Source organism: Lissotriton vulgaris, chromosome 10 (genome assembly GCF_964263255.1).
Source record: "Lissotriton vulgaris chromosome 10, aLisVul1.2, whole genome shotgun sequence".
Classification (NCBI taxonomy): Eukaryota; Metazoa; Chordata; class Amphibia; order Caudata; family Salamandridae; genus Lissotriton; species Lissotriton vulgaris.
Window position 1 is genome coordinate 137,000,365 of NC_141698.1, and position 18,812 is coordinate 137,019,176.

The following is an 18,812-nucleotide window of genomic DNA, read 5'->3' on the forward strand; positions in this document are numbered from 1 at the left end:
CAGCTCTTGCAAAAATCTGCGAAAAGACTGTCTTCAAGCAGCTGGATAAATTTGTTGAATCAACAGAGGCCCTACATCCAGCTCAGTCTGGTTTCCGGGCCGCCTATAGTACCGAGACGGCCTTAGTCGAAATCTCGGAGGCTATTCGGGAGTGTCTTGACGAAGGTGGCAGAGCGGCTCTGATCTTACTAGACCTCTCTGCTGCCTTCGATACGGTGCCTCACTCCCTTTTACTCGCCAGACTAGCCGATATTGGTGTTATTGGCCCTGCATTTGACTGGCTGACTTCATTTTTAAATAACCGCACACAACAAATTTGGCTGCCTCCATTTGCCTCCACCCCTAAACTACTTTCTACTGGTGTTCCCCAGGGGTCCATTTTAAGCCCTTTACTTTTTAATATTTACCTTACCCCTTTGATTTACCTTGCTGAACAGTTGGGGGCTAAAATTATGGCGTACGCCGACCACACACAGCTTTTGTTTACCTGGTCTAGAGATAATTTAGATACGTCGGCGGCCCAACTTTGTTTGTCCTCTGTTTTTCAATGGTTAGCACATGCCCAGCTAAAATGCAATGAAAGTAAATCCGAGATCCTGCTGTACGGCTCTTTTCCTGAGGATTTTAGTGAGCGTCTTTGGCCTGCTGACCTACCCCCACCAAAAGCCACATCTGGCCCAGTGAAAAACTTAGGAGTTTGGTTCGGTAAGAACCTTAAGTTTGAGGACCACATAAAGAAACTCACGGGGGTCTGTTTTGCTACCCTAAAAACTTTACGTAGGTTCTTTCCTTTCCTACCGAAAGAAGCTAAAGAGACTGTCATTCGTGCCTTAGTTCTCTCTAGGCTGGATTACTCGAATGGACTGTTCTGTGGATTGCCGGCATACCTGATTCACCGCCTTCAGGTCATTCAGAACGCCGCTGCCAGACTCCTGTTTAATGTTCCTAGGCGTTCCAGTGCTCGTCCCCTGCTATGTGCTCTCCACTGGCTTCCAGTTGCCCACAGGATTTTGTTTAAAATTCTAGTGCTGGCCTACCGAGCTATTCATCAAACTGGCCCTGTCTACTTGAGGAAAAGGTTCTGTTTGTATGTCCCCAATCGCCCTCTGCGATCGGCCAACCTGTGCCAAATGTCCGTTCCCAAATTTAAATATTGCAGACTTGGCGGCCAATCAATCTCAGTAAGAGCAGCAAAATCCTGGAACGCTCTTCCCCTCCACTTAAAAACTGCATCGACTCTCAGTGCTTTTAAGAAAGGACTAAAAACTCACCTTTTTAATATTATAGTCTAAACTTTTCTCTTTTCTATTTTTGTTTCTAGATATTTGTCCTCTCCCATACTGCTCTGCCTTCAACGCGCCAGGATACTATTTTTTTAGTAATAGAGCGCGCTATAAAAGCCTTTAATAATAATAATAATAATAATAATAATAATAATAATAATAATGTGTCCTTTCACATGGGGCAAGCCCCATGTGAAAGGGCCTGGGTCAGTCTTACGCCTGCTGTGAGGCAGGCGTAAGAAATTGACGCATTTGTGTCCTAGAAGTGGCGCAGTGAAATCTTATAGATTTCACTGCGTCACTTCCATGACCCTTTCTGGCGTCAAAACGCCCCCCTTGCATACATTATACCTGGTGCAGGTATAGTGTGGCGCAGGGGTTTACAAAGTGACGCATCTACCTAGATGCGTCACTTTGTAAATATGGCGCAACAAGGCGCATTTTTTACGCCACTGGTGCGTCACAAAAAGTGACGCACCGGCGGCATAAAAGTGACGCACAGCCTCATAAATGAGGCCCCAGGTGTTTGCACAAGAGTGGAGGATCACTCCACTACTGTCAGGAAATATGTTGCAAAATCATTGCTTAATGTGCAATGTTGCGTAATCTTGCTATGAGGAGGGCTCCTCAAAATATGGAGGTTGACTCAGAATCTGATCCTTGGGAAGAAACCCCAGAAATACAAACACCAACAGAATGCCTCTTGTGCTGCTGATGGTAGATCTTGGTGCACAGAAATCACTGCTAATATTTTTTAAATCACAAGCAAGTGCGCAAAATAAAATCAAAGCTACATGTTTATTGAAGATTTTATTTCAAAAAGTCCTTTTATTCAGGAATTATACTCATTTTGTGTTGTAAGAACAAAAACATATCTATCTAGAACAACAATTTTAAATATTACCTAGTATTTTTTTTAAACCAACAATGTAAGGAATCAAGTGCATAAGAAAAGACAACAAACCATATTAGTGCTTTCTTCTTCCTTCTTCCTTTGCTTGCACTTATTTTCTCAGTACTGCCTGCCTGTAGAGTACCACAAACATTTTGTACTAGATGTACGTCAGCGTACATGCAAAAGGTTTGATACATTAGGCACAAAGAGGCTACTTATGCTTGATGCCTCTTCACTTTTGCCTGTTCCTAATTCTGCAGGTCCTGATGTAGAGTTAGTTTGCATATTTTCCAAGGCAGATGTAAACTGCACTAAGGGCCAGAGGGACAAAACTTCCAAACTGCATTTCCTAAATAGAAGGAATCACTATTAGGAAAGTATTATTTAGGGGATGCTAAACCGTAGGTGTGATTGGCTTTGCATTTCCAAATTTGCTATTTCCTAATAGGAAATGCAAAACCAAGGGTTCCTATGGGCCTATGATCCCACTTGAGGAACCCTAAAACAAGTGGTGCACATGTAAAGCGCACAAAGGCCCTTGGGGCATGTGCACGCTACATGGTACTTTAAAAAATGCATTTTGGGTGCAGTTCGTAAAATTGCACATGGTTACCAATGACTTGAAGTCGATGGTAATAGTCTACACATAGTGTACAATAAAGAGTGCTCCTACGTAATTCGCAAGTCGCAGCATGCCTAAATCCATAGAGGATTGGGAGCAACCCCAATGATGAAGCAGCCACCTAGGGGCAACCCTGGTGGGTGAGGGGTCTCTTCAAAAAAAGTATTTTTTCTAGAAAAGGGATTACAACAAATTATTGCTGTATCCTATCTAATTCCCTAAGGGCAGGTTTTCTTTTATATACTTGTTTTTTGTCTAACTACGTAAATGTCAGGAGGATAAACCTAGCCTCTACCTCTGCCTCCCTCTCTTATTTGGTATCTATGTGTTATTCTTAACCTCGTATCATTATTTCCTTCTCTGGTTTTACTGATGGCACATCTTTCAGCTTTTGAGGAGGTAACTTGGTCACGTGCCCCCTTACTTTCACACACCTGCTCTTCGAGTTTCTCGTTACTGCTGCATTACCGCCTCTATCATACAGGAAGTGCTTTATTTTTCCTGCTCTGCATGCTAGCTTCATGCTGCGTTGCAGTTTACAGGAATATGGCAATCAACGATTAACTGATGGACATTTAAAATACTTTCCTTCATCAACATATGCTCCAAGGGACTGAACTGCGGATTTGCTGCATATCTTCTTTCCATACGTTATCAGCATGCAGATAGGACTATGAGCCTGCTCAGATTACTGAACATGGAATCATGCCGTTCTCCAACAGTGAAGTTCTGTGCCATTTTGAGATTGTGTGAAATGCCATGTTAGCATATTTTTGAGTGGTTTTCTTGATATTCTGCCTATATCTTTATACTATGCTTACTCTTTCTGTCTTTTCATTATATTTATACTTAGGCAGTATACAGTGTGAGTGACTTAAAACAATGTTTACGCAACTAGGACGCCCTGAGATCTATACCACCCCCAACTGTATCACTAAAGAAGACGTTGGGTGGATAAAGGTACACTTCCTGAACATGCTCAGTATGGAAAGAGAGAAGCAGGAGCTTAAGAAAGTTTCTGTAAGGGCAAATTTTTTACTATCAACATCACCATCAACTGAACCTTATCTGATTATTGTGAATCGCCCCTTTCATAGACAGCTCCTAACGAGGTTTCGTTTTGATATGATATATTTAACTCTGGGTGATTTTCCATCCTGGGGCAAGCCGGAAGCCTGTAACCCTTGTAAATGTGACAACTTTTCAAATCAGGATACGCTACATTTTGTCATGTTTTGTGACTTTAATAAAGAAATGAGAGACAAATACTTGTTACCATTGTTGAAAGAGGCTGGCTTTATACAAGTCAGACCAGCTCTCTTATACTTACAAATGTTAAGCTGTCCTCGGGTCATGTTTTGTGTTGCGAGCTTTCTGGTGGCTGCTGTTCGGAAAAAGAAATCTTTAGTCTTCCCTTGTCTTCCTGGCACTTAGCACTTTGGATATATATATGACGAGAGCAGGCTTCCCAGTTGTTTTAAGTGATGAAATGTATATTATGTCCTTAGGAATTATCTGTAGTGTAAACAATGTTTTTAGTTTGATTTTTAATGAAAGTGTGTTTTTATGTAAACGGACATCTGAACGTATTGTGATCTATGTACATCCTACTTACACTGTATTTAACTATGTGTATATATTTGTATTTATGTATATATGTTCATGATTGTCTTTTTATGATTTTTAATAATCGAAATAAAATGCTTTGACTGACTGACAGTGTAAGCAGATTTTACTTATGTTTCTTGTTGTGGTGGTTATGTTTTGTACCCATATGTTTCTTACTTTTACTTTAGCAGGGGCATCATTAGTGCATCCAAATCAATTCTTACAGTTCCTGGTGATGGGGCAGGGATTCCTCAACCCACACTGTACTTTTATTTATGGGGCTGCTGATGGGCATTTGCATTTCACCCAAACCATTCTTGCTTTTTAGTGTACTGGGTTACTCTCCGACATTTCTTACTGTTACTGGTGATGAGGGTACCTGCATTGCCCCTAAACTATACTAATTTGTTGCATGTATTGGGGCATATTAAATGCATAAGATAAAAAGTGAGTTTCCCTTGCCTTCAAATGAAATTATCTATACAGTAGTCGAATGAATTAGTTTGTCACTTCAAAAAGAAAACTTATTTATATTTATTCAAAAGGTTAAAAAGTGAAAGATAAACATCTTTCTACATACAACAGAATTTTCTTTAAAAAAACATTAAAAAAGCATTTCATTTTAATAAATCAAATTATAACATTTCATGTATATTATAACTCTAACATAGAGAAACTCTACCACCCTGACTTTCCAACTGCTTCTTATGACCAGCATAAAAAGAAAAAGGGACAATATCGTAGTATGACCTAACCCCTTGTCAAATACTCATACACATTCTGCAACATTAATAGAAAAACTGCTAATCAATATTTTGAATCCTTTAACATTTGATCAGATGAGGTTGTTCCTTGAATTGTGTGACTCCATATTAAATGCACCCAGACATTACTTACTTTTGCTTTTGCGTTTCATTCAGACCAAACTGTTCTTACATTTACATATTATGGGACATATTTCATGCACCCAAATGTTGTTGTGTGTTGGGTCGAATTGCCAAACAAATGCTTACTTTACAACTACTTACAGTTGCTGTTGATGGGACACCTGTTTTTTGTGCCCAAACCATACATACTTTGATGTTACTGGTTATAGGCATTTACGATATGAGCCTAAACCATATGTACGTTTGTATGTATTGGGGCATTGTTACTTGCACACGGACGTTACTTTGGATGGGCTTGTGAGCTTAACCACAAACAAACACTTACGATATATCTTCTTTCTAGTACTGGTGTTGGGGCATTTTTCCTTGACCCAAACCTTTTGCTTTGGGGAATATGTGTTGAACCCGCAGGGGCATATGTTTTGCACTTTATTATTGCGCAGGTGTATGGCACCCGTTGGGGCACACGTATTGTACCGTTGTGAATGAGGCATATGTGTTGCACCTGCAGGGGCATAGGTTTTGCACTTTATTAAAGCTGCAGGTGTATGAGACACATTGGGACACATGTATTGCACTCTTGTACTATGCTGCAGTCGTGACTCTAATGTGAGGTGTCACATTTTTTGCTCCTCTAGAGTTAAGCCTGAATGCTCTGTGCCAAGCTACCAGAGGGTGAGCACAGGTTCATTTGGAGTGTGTTTGTGACTTACCCTGGATTGTGGTTACTTCTGCCCTTTAGAGACTGCGCCAGCACCGCAACCAACACTGAACTATCCCCCACACTGGGGTTGGTGCGTGGGCAGTGAGGCGGTGTGCATACAGAGCAGGTGCTGCCGAGGAGATGGGTCCCTGATCAGTGAATTTTAAGGAGGCCGGCGGAGAAGGGAAGGACCGGCGATCACTGTGAAAACATCAAGATGGGCACTGCAAGCTGTTGAGGGGAGCGGGGAGCGCAACAGCCGTCCAACAGGGACCTTAGTTTGAGGGATTAGCGCTAGGCCCCCCACCCCCTCACACTGCCGAGAAACTTAGCCAATGGGTTGTGAACCAGCGACAGAGAAGGTGCATGGCATGACATGGAACCTGACTGTGTGGCACAAAGCATGTAAAGTGCCAACACAAATGCAGTGGCCAAGCCCAAAAAACAGTGGTATGCAGTGAGTTTTCAGCATCTACAGGGACACGAGAGACAACAAAGCTGCGATGTAGTCATCCCACACAGTGATTGCTCTTGAAATACTACCTGTACCTGCCTAAAATGACGGCCGCAACAAACCCTCCTGCGTCTCTCCTGACCTTATCTCCCTCCTCCCCCTACCCCCTACCCCTCTCCGCTCTACTCTTCTCCACTTTCCTGCTACTGACCTTTGCCCTCACCTGTCCTGGCCCTTAGTGCCCACCCTGTTTATCTGTGAATTTTCCCTCGTCAATTGAGATCTAGCTATTTTGTCTAATGCCCGATGGAGCTACCTGGTTTAGCTATAGGGGAGATGGGCTGTGGATTCCCTCCTTGGACGTCACCTACCCAGTCGGTCTTTAGACAGACTTCCTTTCGTCTCTCCTTGTTGTCTCTTTCCTCATCCTCCCTTTCTCACCTCCCCTGTCCCATCCACTACTTTTCTCTCTCCTTTCTCTCCTCTCCTAATTGTATTGCCTATTTTTTGATGTATTATGTAATTGTTAAGCTTTTTCTGTTAAATTGTTGATTCTCATGTAAAGCGCTCTGATACCTTCTAGCCAGCGCTATATAAAACTCTTGGAAAAAATAAATAAATAAATAAATAAAATAAATCCCCCAAAAATGTAAAATGTAAATCAATTTTTATACGTAAGAAAAAATTTGTTAGGCTCCCCAGTGTAGCGGAATGAATTGCTTCTTCCTCGGCACAATGCCAAAATCTCTCCTTCAAGATAGAGGGCACGTTCGGATGAATGGATTCTATATTAGACCAATAGCTTCACAGAAGCAGGTTGACTAGTGAAGGTTTGATATATATTTAGTCAGGTGATATTGGTTGCTTGTGATCTACTGCTCAAAACCCTAATTTAAAGCAGTATAATTCTTTGTGGTCCAGAGTCTGACCCAATGCAAAATAGGCCTGAGCTTTGTATGTTCAATTATCGGTTTCAAGGCTAGATCTAAATGCAAAGGCAAGAGTGGAGTACTCCATGGCAGCCTTAGCAACAGTCTTATAAAATTGTTCTCTGCCGTTGCAAGGGCTCCAGCTCCACAATGGCCCCACAGTTCCACTCCGAAGAGAGTCCCTTTAACAACTTACGCTCTATAGATCTCCAAAGCTGGAGCCAGTGGATGAGTCACCTCTCTTGACAAATTTGGTTATGGCAGCAGCCCTATGATTTAGCAACAACTTGCTCTTTGCGATTTGCTTTCCCCACGAGTCAGTTTCAAACAACCTAATGCCCAAATAATCAAATTCCTTGACTCTTTCGAGCACGTTACCACCCAAAGTTATCCTGCAATATGGCCACCTCTTGGGTTGGACACCATACATTTGTTTTGTTTAGCATTTATCTCTAGCCCTTAGTTGCTGTAGAATAAGCCACATTTTTCAATTAAATTCTGAAGCCCTTTTTGGGTATTAGAGATTAATAAGGTGTTGTCAGCAAAGAGAAGCGCAGAGCGAAGAGAAGTATAAGTGAGATGTTCTCACAATTTGTCAGAAATTCTTCACAACCGTTGAGAAAAATAAGGAAAAGTACAGAGCTGTGACAATTATATATTCTCCACAAGAGTTTGCCAATGTGCCATAATGGACCCCATCCAGAATTATTGGTGAGTAAGTGCATAATGATGGTTGAAAAGTCACTAGCGAGTTTCAATTTCAAGAGGACCTGCCACAGCTTGCATCTTGGTACCATATCAATGCTATACAAAAGACGCTTCGTCCATCATCCCCTTTTGTATCGCTTTGTTCGCCCTAAGTTGGAAGGGTATGCTCAGACGTGAGTCCCTTGCTCACTTGGCCACTGGATTCAAGATAGCCTGGCTGATGAGGATTATGAATCCGAAACTGGTCCCAGGATGCCTGTTTCTGGTCCAGGGAAGACATGGCTTGGCAGTTCGGGCTGGACTGTTCCCATGAGGCACAGGGTCAGACTGATTTGCATATGGCCATGTCTGAACTGGGGTGGCAGAGTGAGCTAAAGAATGGTGATGGATTAAACCCAGATCTTATGACTGGGTGTGAGTGTTTGATTGATTCAGATGCTCCATCCATCACCACCCCCTTTTGTACAGGCTCTAAGCCACAGCACCCTACTCCCGGTCCCTGGAACCCCACCGCTCCCGTCCCTATCTCTGGTCTCTGCACTCTCCTGCTCTCACCCCGTGTTTCCGGTGCCCTCCGTCTGTCCGGCTCTATGCCACAGCACTCTGCTTACTCCCTGTCTCTACTCTTTGCCCCACTCTCACCCTGTGCTCCCGGTGCCCTCTGCCTGTCCATTTTTATGCCACAGCACTCTGCTTGCTACCTGTCTCTACTCTCTGCCCCCAGCCACTTCTCTCACCCCGTACTTCTGGTGCCCTCTGCCTGTCTGGCTCTGTGCCACAGCACCCTGCTCGCTGTCTCTACTCTCTGTCCCCTTCCTCCCCCTCTCACCCCGTGTTTCCAGTACCTTCTGTCTGCTTAGCTCTATGCCACAGCACCCTGCCTCTACTCTATGTGCCCCGTTCTCACTTTTTAGTTATGTTTTATATTATTGAATGTGAAAGTTTTAACACATTTATTAGAACTTTCACATACAATAATATAAAACATAACTAAAAACGTATAAGATCCCGAAGGCGAGACCTATTGGCTATGCCAATGCTTGTTGATATGGGGACTATCCCTGCACCCTTACATGTATCTGGTATCAGGGCACCTGCCAGAATTGCATTTAATAAGACATTTATGTATGGAACTCATCGGGCCAGACTGGGAACTAAAAACACCCATGCCAAAAATGATAAATTCCGCCCACATGGGCAAATGTTCTAATGTGCGCTAGAACCCGAGCAACTCTTTCAAGTTGTCGTCAGGGTTGCGTAACATGCACCAGCATTCCTGGTGTCCGAAACCGGCCTCCAAGTGTAAAAATGGGCTCCTGGGGCTCAGACCTCTGGGGGATTGCCCATTTGCCGGGCTGGCCAGTCTGATCATGCCACCCATATGTCAGGTGCAGAGCACAAAGGATCAGCTGGAATCTTGTCCATGCCCGGGGTCTTCACTGATTTCTGTGCTTTCACTGCTGCTGTTTTCTCAGACATGAAAAAGGTAATAGAACATTAGAAACTAGAGATATTTTGGCATGAGTGGGGGCGTGCAAAGATAGCCGGGATTGCATCATCTATATCTGCAGAATAAAGGGCCCTAAAGTGAGGTACCCACTTGCGAGCTAAGATGTGTGCCTCTGGTTTGTTGTGCTCCATTACGATCCCGTAGGACACTGAGTGCCAGAAATACATTGAATCTTTCTTCTTAGCCACTTCTAACAGTTTTGCCCAGTTCACATTTTCTCAATCATTTTTTGCTATTTGTATAGTTTTCTTAAAGGATGCCCGAAATGCCTTCATGTTGTCTCTTTCACCCAGCTTAATTGCATTTACAAGGTTCTTTTTTCAGGCTGACAGTTGGAATCACCATATTTTATAGTCTGAGGTTCAAGTAGGAAACAGCCAAGTTTCCAACATCCTACTAAGCTCTAGGTGGCTCACTGAGGCCCATATGTTAGCTGGGAGTGAATTTCATAAGTTAGCAATTTGGACGAAGAAGGATATACCACTGGCACCTTTCTTCTTATAAGGCAGAGCAGTTATTTGAGCGGAAAAGTTGGAGTGCAGCATCCTTCTCCTGAGTTTATTCTGCACATTGGTCCTTTTCCATGTGCTGCTTTGTGCTCTGTGAAGAGTAGTTTGAAGCCAGACCTTCTGGCAATAGCCAGCTAGTGCCGAGTCCTTAGAACTACTGAGTTGTGGATGAAAACCTTGAGGTGCAGAAGTTGCCATATTTCTGAATTTTGAATTCTATAGACTTATATTATAGTTGATATTTATACCTACTGATATACACCTTAAGCAATGTCCAGGCATGAAAAAAAGAAGAGTGAGGCATTTGATGCACCTTTTGTAGGAATCTAAGATGAAGGAAGATGCGCCTGAGTGCTCTGAGGGTTTGAAATGTGAATTTGATCAATTGTTTAAATTGTGAGATCATGGGGAGTGGCTGAATCCATAATAATTACAAAAATGTCTCCTCTGTAGCCACACGGCATGAAATGCAAGCAGCAATTCACCCAGGACAGCGCAATGATCATAGCCCAAACCAATTTACCGAACTTCGACCATATTATCAAGAAAGGGCGATACATTATCGCTGCTTTTATCGGCAGGAAACTGCTGCTAAAGCGGCGATAATGGGCTTGATAATATGCCCTTGTGAATTCCCATAGGAGCCCAGGTTCTGGCGTGAACATGGGCTTTTATGGGAATTCACAAGGGCATATTGTCAAGCCTATTATCACCGCTTAAGCGGCAGTTTCCTGCCGATAAAAGCGGCGATAATGTATCGCCCTTTCTTGATAATATAGCCCTTCATCCACTGTAACAGTGTACAAAATAACTAGCCCTAGGCAAGAAGAGGCTTTGCAAAAGGCAATTGGCTCCCTCTGGAAATGCTAATAACATAACAGACCATAGCCCAAAAGTACAGAGGGTGTTGTTATGACAGTTAAAACCTCTCATCATAATAGTGTTAGGGTTGCCTCAGGTCCATGGTGTAAGGCTACCATGCTTGCAGCCCTGGGTTTTAATTTGACTAACGGAAGTATTTTGGCAGTTATAGCCACTGGTTGGTTTCGTTAAACAATCACCTAGCACATTTGGTACATGACCTCGGACGATGATAAGGGTGGGCGGGAGGGTGCTAGGTGGGTGGGGAGGTAGACATAGTATATTAGTCATGGTAGACATTTGTGCTGTGGAGGGTTGGGCTGTGTTGTTTCTTTTTGTTTCTTTAGTATTTGGTACTGTAAGGCACCTTTTTTGGGTGCCACAACATTGCTTGAGGGCTCAAGAGTCGGTATGTATTTTGGCCCATGTGGGAACAGGGCCTGTCTGTTTCCACTGTTGCATTTTGATATCTACATAATGTAATAAAAAGTTTCTAAAAAGATCCCAAAAAATCAATTGGAGTCACATACTTAGGGGCCTGTTTTCATTCTGACCAGCTGATTACGATTGAGTTGGTCGTAATTGAAACTGGTCGTTCATTCCCGCTGGATTCCAATGGACACAAGGAGCCCGTTGGGCAGTAGGAACCGGCCTGTCATCCATATGGGTGTCGGTTTACGCCATCTGGATTATGATGCATGGTTTCCAGCCGGGTTTCCATGACAGCCTTTCTGATATGGAAACACTGTCGGAAAGCGTGTTTGGGGGCCCCTAGCGGAGCCCCATCGCTCTTGCGGACTCCGTTTGGGTGCAAAGGTAGCACCTATGGTGCCCCCTGTTAATCCCTGCACCTTGTGGCAGACATCTTGAGGTGTCTGCCACGTGGTGCAAGGATTAACACAATCTCCCATTTCTCTGTGGAAGCTTTTGTTACAGCCGGTCACATAAAAATTAGACGGTCGAGACCGCCGACCGGAGGTCGGTAGGTCCCGTTTACGTCACAGTGTCGGATGGAGGAAACTCCGACTGACATCATAATAGGCACCTTAGTAACACTGGGACAGATGTATGAAGCATTTTTGAGGTTGCTGTTTCTGATGGCAAAAATCCTTTTTGTAATATAAAAACAGCAAATTGCGATTCGGGAAGTTGTAACTGAATCACAAATTATGTTTGCGATTCAGTATTTGGAAGGATGTGTTTAGGACGTCCCTTTTCAAATACCGATTTGCAGTGAAATTTATTAATGTTTTGCACCTGAATTCCGGTCACAAACATTAATATTTTACCACCAATTCAAATATTAAGGTAACCCATTAGCAAAAGAAAAGGGGTCCACATGGGACCCCTTCCCCTTTGAGATTGTAAAAAAAAATGTTTTTAAAGTAGGCAGTTGCCCCACGGACCACTGCACCCTTTTAAAAAAGTAATATTTTTGTAATTTTTTTTCTTTTGAAACGCATCCTATTTTCCTTTAAGGAAAACAAGCTGCATTTTAAAGAAAAAAAAGATTGCCTTATATATTGCTTCACAAACATCACGGTCTGCTGACTCGAGCAGGCCATCACCCCTTTGATGGGTGTCATGCCTAATAGTTAGCAAACTGCAACCTACCTCATTAATAATAATGAAGTAGGGTGATTTGCAGCCCACTAGGAATCACGAACAGCCTGATTCATCAAAGACCCGTTTTGCGAGTCTATAATAGCGATTCATAAGGAATCGCTATTACAGACTCGCAAAACGGGATTCATGTAGGAATCGTTAAAAGAATTGCGATTCCTACACATTCCTTATTTGCGATTAGCAAATTGCTAATCGCAAATAAGGAATAACTCCCCATTCATTCCTATGGGCCAAAAGGCCCATAGGAATGAATGGGGAGTATTCCTTATTTGCGATTAGCAATTAGCTAATCGCAAATAAGATTGCGATTTAAAGGGTGCCAGGGGTGTTCAAAGGACACCCTGTAGCACCCCTTAAATGCAAATTGAAACAGGTGTTGCGCACACACATGTCCAAAGGACATGTGTGTGTGCAACATGCAACTTAGAAAAATGCTTTTAAAAGCATTTTTCTAAGTTTTCGCTATTTACCACGAGGTTTGACCTCGCGGTAAATAGCGGGCCGAAATTGCGATTTCGCAATTTTCAAATGGATGATGAATTCCATTTAAGGAATCTCAAATAGAGATTCCTTAAATGTAATTCCTCGCAAAATAGCGAAGTCGCTATTACCGATTTTTGCATTTGGGATGATGAATCCCAAATGCAAAAATAGCGCTCGCAAAGGGCAAGATTCTCAGAATCTGGCCCTTTGCGAGCCGATTTCGGCTTGATGAATCAGGCTGTAAAACTCAACAAGTTTCATACATTAGGAATAGCGATTTCCTAGTAGAGATTCACAGAAAACAGCAATTAGTAATTCACTATTCCTAATCTTAGTACATCTGGATCAATGATTTGGAGCATAAAGGTTCTGGATGGGAACACTGGGTCTGCTTCACAAAAAAAGCTGAAAATCATGACCAGCAGGGTTCAGTTTCCCATTGGTGCTGTATATGCCTTATTGCAATTCACAAAACGTTGCCGGAGTATGCCAGTCAAAATTTTCCAGGTATGCTCCTGGGAATTTGACATGGCTGTTTTTTGTGTGTAGGCGTTTCCATACTGCAGATTTGTGCACATTACTATTCCACATCAATGAAAGCCAGAGCCTCTGTGCAAGGGCAAATTTTTTGTATTTTTTTCAGAAAGTGGAAAATGAGTTCCCTGTGGAGAAAGGCTGTCTTAAAAAACCCCATCTCCACCACTCACACATGGTCATATTCCCTGGAGCAAAAACACCTTTTGTGAATACCTTGCCCCTGTAAAGCTATCCATGTGCAAATTCATTATTTTAATCGGGGCTCTTGTGTCGGCCCATCATTGGGCTACCCTACCTGAATTATAAAACGAATTTACCCCTCATATAAAATAATTACTTCTTCTTCCTAAAAAGTTGACATTTAAATAACACTAAACACTATTCGAAGTAAAAAGTGTCATATTAGATTTCCTAGGTTTAACCTGCAAAGATGTATTTCAATAATAGAATCCACTTAGGTAAGTAAAACAGGGCGGTGCATGCCAGTTAACCTAATACAATGAAGTCCTTTAATGTGTCCAGCCTCGGAGTGCTTTCAAGTTTTAGAAATGCATCTGTAAAATCTACTCTTTCACATTTTAAAAATAAAAGCATTCATATTATTCCGAAGATCAAACAGGCAACAGCTTGCGGAGGAAGGCACTTCAAAGGAAAAGGCGCCACTTGACATTGCAAGAACGAGAAATAATGTAGTGGACATAGAACAGATTCCATCAATAGGGTATGACTGGATTAAATTTTAATACAGGATGTAAAGACGTTGCAAGCATATTTTTGTATTCTCTAGTCTGCCCGCATAAAAACATTCCAGCAGGTATCAGGAAAAGCATCATTCAAAGGCGTTTCACTGATGAGCCACGGACAGGTGTTTCTGTGGCATCGGTTCGTCCTTGGCAAGGGCTGCCCCTGAACTCTGCGGCACTTTCCTGTAGTGTTCATGTACAGGCAGGGAGGAATCTCATCTCCATAATGGTCAATTTAGCAAAATGTCAGGGCTAGTGAAAGTGACATCACGCGCCATTTGACCTTTACTTTTACTAACACACCTGCTTACACATGCACACACATTTATACATCACATTTATACATTCACACATACACATACACAGGGACAGATGTATCATCCGTTTTTTTTGTCGCAAACGCTGCGATTCGGAAAATAGCAGCGTTTGCGACAAAAAAAACGGGATTTGGAATGTATCATGCAAAAAGCCTCGCAATATTAAGGAATCGCTAATTTAGCGATTCCTTAATATTGCGAGGCTTTTAAGAAACAGCAAATTGCGATTTTAGATTTGAAATGTATCAAGCATTTCAGTGTTGCGATTTTTGACTAAGAATTCGCAAATTACCATCAACTTGTAGTTGGTGGTAATTTGCGAATTCTTTTCAAAAAGCACTTTTTTTTAATTCTAAAGGTACCATATGACGCTCATACATGCCCTTAGGGCATGTATGTGCGCCATATGCATGTACATGTCAAATTCAGGGGTGCAGCAGGGTGTCCTTAAGACACCCTTGCACCCTTGAAATTATTCTCAATTTGCGATTAGCTAATTGCTAATCGCTAATTGAGCATAATTTTACATTCATTCCTCTGGGCCTCCTGGCCCATAGGAATGAATGGGAAATTATTCCTTAATTGCGATTAGCAATTTGCTAATCGCAATTAAGGAATTCTAAGGAATCGCTAAAAAATAGCAAAATTCTACATACATACCATTTTGCACTTCTCAAATAGCGATTCCTTAACAATCGCTATTTGAGAAGTGCAAAATGGAATCTTGATACATCTGCCCCTAGGTCTCTCACATAAACACACTCACGCTCAAGCACGCACACACATTCATTTAAAAAACATTTTTTTAACTCACCTCATCTACCAGTGAGAGTCATGTTCCAGATAATTGTACTCCATTCTTTATTACACTAATAGTGAATTAGATATTTTTCATGTTATTCACTATTAGTATAATAACATACTGACGGTAAACAGAGAAAGTGGAACCCCATCCTGGTATTGATTTTGACACCTGTGATGCCAGGGTTCGCCAAGGCAGTGCCAGGGGTCGCAAGGGGGAAAGGCAGGGTCACAGCTGTGACCCTTGGCGACCCCTAAATGGCGTCCATGCGTATCTCCCACTTACTGTCATGCTAAGACACCCCAGCGGATTTCTAGGTAGGGGAATGAGTCATTTATCCACATGAGCAAAATCTTGTATGAAGCCAACTTATTGGGCTATGCCTACCACAAAAACTGCTATTTCTATACACTTATGGTGATTGCATAATCTACAGATGTGGGAGACTTGGTTGGAGCAGAAAGTGTGGTGTGTGAACTGTAAAACTGGATGTGAGCTGTGGATTCATCAGTTGCACAAGTAATGTTTTCTGCATGACTTTAGAAACAGAAAAAGCTTGAGCGCCTAATCCTGTGGAAGGATATGTCTAGCAAAAGATGTTCCTTGAGTATGCATAGAACCTATTCTGCTTGCAAAAAGTATGCACATTACACGTAGAAAACATATGCAGTCTTCCCCAGCCATCATTTTAGGACTGGAGGACACTCCCATGAAGCACACACGAGGAAATGTTATCTTGCTGCAGAAACAAGCAATGTATTGAAGTGGACATGTATGGTAGGCAGATCTACATCTTGCCCCATGCTTTCCTTCCCCCCTGATGAATTCTGACATTTTGTTACACTCAAGTCTGACACCAAGGTAAGAGGGGAGGGGGAGTGAGAGAGAGAGAGAAGAGCTGTGCACACCCTCCTGGACTACAGTGAACCTGTGGAGAGATTATGTGATGAACAGCCGCGGCCTGTGCAGGTAAGAGCGGTGAGACGGGGGGGTGGGGGATTTTGACAGATGATGACGGGAAATCAATTATTTATTTAATTTTCACATGTGGTCGTCTCTATCGAATCCCCCCAACCAGGCCCCACTGATCTTACGTGCACTGTCCGCTCCTGGTGATGGACGTTATCCGAACGTGTCCTTCTTCTGGCCTATTTGCCTCCAGGGCTACCAGTTCCATGGGATGATAGATCCACTACATCAGCCGTGGAGGGCATGTTAGCATTACCAATGAAGGAGTGCAGATGAAAATCATTAAAGGACCCTATCCGTTTCAGGTAGTAGGTGTTGTGTTCCAAGTTCCACTATACTCATTGACCTCCTGGACCTTTACCTTCATTCTTACTGTGTTCATAGTCACCAATGGGAGGATTTGTGGTCCAGTACCACCTTCCATTCCACAAGGTCTGCACTGGCCACAGCATCATGGCTTCCTTTATAGGAACAACTCACTGATCCATATTCTTGGGACTGTTGTGCAGTCACAGCCATTGGCCTACATGGTGTTCAATCTCATTAGTTCACCTAGCTCCTGAGAAACTTCCTCTTCAAATGGTTCCTATCTCTAAATGGAAAAATGGCATTTACCCACAACAGGTTTTTTGGTGGGGCAAAGGGGACAGGTAAACTGAAGTGTCTTGAAATGGCTGCATGTTAGACACAATGGGCCTCATTTATGAAAAGTGACGCATCGCTGCGTGAAAACAGCGATGCGTCACTTTTCATTGCGCCCTCCTTGCGACACCATTGTTGCATCATATTTACAGTATGACGCATCATGTCGCAAGGAGTTACAGATACGTCAGTATTTCTGACGTATCTGTAGGCGCAAAAGTGACGCATTGCTGGAGTGTGTCACAAAAGTGACGCAACTCCAGCAATGTGTCCTTTCACATGGGACAAGCCCCATGTGAAAGGGCCTGCGTCAGTCTTACGCCTGCTGTGAGGCAGGCGTAAGATTTTGGGTCATTTGAGTCCTAGAAGTGTACAGTGAAATCTCATGGATTTCACTGCGTCACTTCTACGACCCTTTCTTGCGTCAATACGCCCCCCTTGAATACATTATACCTGGCGCAGGTATAATGTGGCGTAGGGGTTTACAAAGTGACGCATCTACCTAGATGCGTCACTTTGTAAATATGGCGCAACAAGGCGCATTTTTGACGCACAGCCTCATAAATGAGGCCCAGTTTATCTGGGTTTAATTATCCTTGGTTTTATGATAATTTGTAAGTGGTTTTTGGCATGCTTGTTGGGTCTTTTTCCAAAATATGTACCTGTAATGAAATGATATTGGTGCCGTGGATGTGGCTAACAGTGGTGCAGCAGGTGCCATGGCACAAGGCCCAGGACTGTGAGGGCTCCTCTGCACCATATTTATGGATGTTTTACTCGTAGCCGTGGGAATAGGTGGCGATTTTACTTGCTGAACTGAGGACCCATTTCACCCTTGCTACACCACTGGTAGAGTCCGCACTCTAAGGTACAATCTCCCTGCCACTAAACTAGTCCTCCAGAAACAACGCTGTAACCTGATGAATGACATCCTATGTTCCGCAGCACGTCCCATCAAAAACCTTTCAAAACAACTCGTACACATCCCAGTACACTAATGTAACTTATGGTTCCAAGATTGAGGTCATCAGAAGCTCCTAGGGAGGATTGGTATTTGGGAATTAGGAACTGCACCCAGAAGGTTACCTGAGAAATAAGGAATTACTGGGGGATTCAGTTATGCCTGACCAGGTTCCTACTGTAATTTTTCCTGATAGTATCACCTACTGGGTGAAATGGTAAATGATCTGCAGAATCACTGCAGAGCTTGTAATTCCTAAGGGCTGGTGACACTCATTTGCAGCCCAATTGGAATTACAGGGCCATTCACAATAAGGGCCTTGGACTGTGTCATCTTAAAGCATTAATGTCAGGTAAAATGATGCTCCCTACTCCGGCAGAATGTGGTGGGAGCCTCCGTAGACTCCCATTCTTCAAAGAAGTCTATACATGAGTCGAATGGGGCTTCCTGATGGGTGTGGAGACCCTTGCCCTGCAGGAGCTGCAGGGTCCCTTGTTCAGTGCTTAATTTGAGCCTGTGGTTTCTGGAGCTTGGCACCAGAACTTAACCGTCAACACCAATGCTTGTGACAGTCTGCCACAAGGTGGCAGTGTCAGCCTAAATCGGAAAGGAACACTACAACAATTAATGATTAATTCAATATACATTAAAAATAACTTTTGCATGCCAGCCAGCCATTCTTATAGTTTGGGGAGCATGGAATAGTCTGAATTGTGACATTTGTAGGAGTGTGATGGTTAGTAGTTGTGTTGTTATTAGCCTT